This window comes from Mandrillus leucophaeus, unplaced genomic scaffold, assembly GCF_000951045.1.
Source record: "Mandrillus leucophaeus isolate KB7577 unplaced genomic scaffold, Mleu.le_1.0 Scaffold852, whole genome shotgun sequence".
NCBI lineage: Eukaryota > Metazoa > Chordata > Mammalia > Primates > Cercopithecidae > Mandrillus > Mandrillus leucophaeus.
In genome coordinates, this window is record NW_012109275.1 from 83900 (window position 1) to 86836 (window position 2937).

Below are 2937 nucleotides of genomic sequence, written 5' to 3' on the forward strand. Positions count from 1 at the left end.
ATACAGGAGAGTAACAGGGCCTTGTAGGGTGGACCTAAAACCCCAGGCTGCCAGTTCCCAATCCAGCAAAGCCGCTCCATTTTATTGAGCACTTGCCATGTGCCAGGCACTGCCCTGACTTGCCACACACATTTTTGGTCTGAATCCTTTATACTTCCAAAAAGGATGGGATTCTTGTTATCTTTACTTTGTAGATGAGAAAACCAGAGGGACAGACGACCTCACCCAGAGTCACCCAGCTCGCACATGGCGGGACCAGGATTTGACGCCTGGTCTCTCAGCCTCGGAACCTGTATTCTTCATTATGACATTGTCCTGTTGCGGCTTTTCCAGCTGCATCTGACAGTTTTCAAGGTCATTGATAGGGTTTGTCTGTGTCTCCACCCAAATCTCATCTTGAATTGTAGTTCCCATAATCCCCACGTGTCATGGGAGAGGCCTAGTGGGAGGTAATTGAATCATGGGGGTGGGTTTTTCCGCGATAGTGAATAAGTCTCAAGAAATCTAATGGTTTTGTAAAGGCAAGTTCTCCTGCACAAGCTCTCTTGCCTGCTGCCATGTAAGATGTGACTTTCCTCCATGATTGTGAGGTCTCCCCAGCCATGTGGAACTGTGAGTCCATTAAACCTCTTCGCTTTATAAATGACCCAGTCTCAGGTATGTGTTCATTAGCAACGTGAGAATGGACTCATATAGTCACTCACTATCGTCTTTGGACCAAATAAACATTGTGTATTTCTCAGAGGTGGCTCCCCAAGAATAACATTGAGAGTGAGAGGCAAAGGGAATGTGAGTGTGTGGAGGGCATGTCCTGCTGGGGAGCCCAGATAAGCCTCATTCAAAGAAAGAACCAGCAGACTTTTCAGCAGTAAACACTCTCAATATAAGTGCCAGCAGTCAACTAAAATAGTTGTTGCTCCACTCGTAACTGCAAAGGCTTTCAGCAAACTTGTTGAGCCCCTCTGAGGTGCTGCTGTCACAGGGAGGCTATGAGTGTCCAGTATATGGTGGCTTAGAGTTGGTTCACAATTGATTATGTGGTGGTTAGGGGTGGACTTGGGTGTGACGCAGACCTGGGTTCAAATACTGGCTCGCCCACTATCTAGCTGTGTGACCTTGGGCAAATTCCTTGCCGCTGATCTTCAGATTATTCAATAGTAAAATAGACTTGAGATGCCCTGCTTCCTTTGTGATGGTGTAGTGAGGGATAAAGAAAGTCATAGAAAGTGTCTAGTGTGTGGCACATAGCAAATGCTCAGTGAAGGCACCTCTCTCAGTGACATATTAAAATATTTCTTTCCTGTGTGCCCTCTTATTCATCCATCAGTCACAGGTTTAACAGGAGATTGCAGAGCTGCTGAAGTCCCTTGGCCCCCTTCAGTAAGCAGATCCACGGTGCTAGGCGTTGGGTTCTGTGTCAGCTTGTCAAGTATGTCTGCAAAAATGCAGGACCATACACAGGGTTCTCAATTCTTGGAAACGCCCATGATGGAAATGTCAGTTTGGTGATTTCTTGGCACACATGGCTGGTGGTGGATAAATGATCCCAAATGTGACATTTGAGTTAAGTGCTTCATGCAGCCTGACTTGAAAAATCGCCACATGCGGGTCAGCCTGCTGGCCCAGGAAATGTTCTTGTACAAATGGAACCTTGGCCATGAAATATTAGCAGCTCAGCCATGGAAGGAGGTTTTCTGGGCATTTAATAGTTGTCTGGGTTTTAACTTAAGCAATTTGCATCACAATTGGAAGGTCCTAGTGATGTGGCCTCTCTAGACTCAGGAATAGACGTTCTGTCCGCAGGCCTGTGGTCTGAGGGCAGAGGGGCAGTGAAGAGAGCAGGGGAGAAGGCCCCAGCCTAGCCTGATTCTCTGCCCACCATACACTAGCTTGTTTCATTCAGAACCTTTGATGTCCCTCTGAATAAAATGGGGATGGTAGGGCCTGCCATGTTGTAGCAGCAGAAATGGTGCCCACAGATCAGTGCCATCCACAAGGTAGCTGGTGTCCTAATTCTGAGATTTAGGGAGAGAAGTAAGGACTTGGATACCTGGTGCAGTAGATAAGGAGGAGCCAGCAATTCTGTGTAGTGTGAGGAATGGCTTGAGAATAGGAAATACCAAGGGAGCTGGGCTGCTGTATTAGTTTGTTTTCACGCTGCTGATAAAGACTTACCCAAGGCCGGGTAATTTATAAAGAAGAGAAGGTTTAATGGACTCACAGTTCTATGTGGCTGGGGAGGCCTCACAACCATGACAGAAGGCGAAAGGCACATCTTACATTGGCACAGGCAAGAGAGAGAATGATAACCAAGTGAAGGGGTTTCCCCTGGTTTCCCCGTATAAAACAGTCAGCTCTTGTGAGTATGGGGAAACCACCCCTGTGAGTCAATTGTCTTCTGCCAGGTCCCTCCCACAATACATAGGGATTATGGGAACTGCAATTCAAGATGAGACTTGGCTGGGAACATAGAGCCAAACCGTATCTGCTGCCTTCACAACTGTTCTGAGACAGAGTGCTGGATAGTAACTGTAATCCATGTGCCAAGGAAGGGCCTCCCTAGGCCTGGTGTCGGGAATGCTGTGTCTGACAGCCATGGAGTTGCCCAGCTGTCCAGATGAGAAAAGCAATGAAAGCTCTGTGGAGAGGCCCCACTCTCAGAAGTTTTCACCTTAGGGCTCTCCATGAAACCTGGTAATGGGGCCGTCCAGGGGCCTGCCACATCAAGGTGCTCATATATGAGTTGAATGGATGGCTGACAATGAGTTTGAGCAAAGTTGTGCTTCCAGTATTAGAAGGCACTTTCCAGCCTCTCCACAGCAGCCTTGAAGATAAAAGCTGGGAGTGATGGGTGGAGGTTGAAGCCGATGTGTTGCTGGGGTCTTAGGGATCTGGGAGTCTAGGAACACAGGTAGGGGAGGGAAAGAGAGGAGAGAG

At 47.9% G+C, this 2937-nt stretch overlaps 1 protein-coding gene across 1 annotated transcript in view; it reads left to right on the forward strand.

The window, feature by feature from the left end:
* Nucleotides 1-2937, forward strand: part of NT5DC3 (5'-nucleotidase domain containing 3) — a 65793-nt gene that overhangs the window by 26072 nt on the left and 36784 nt on the right. The gene's annotated exons all lie outside the window — the stretch shown is intronic.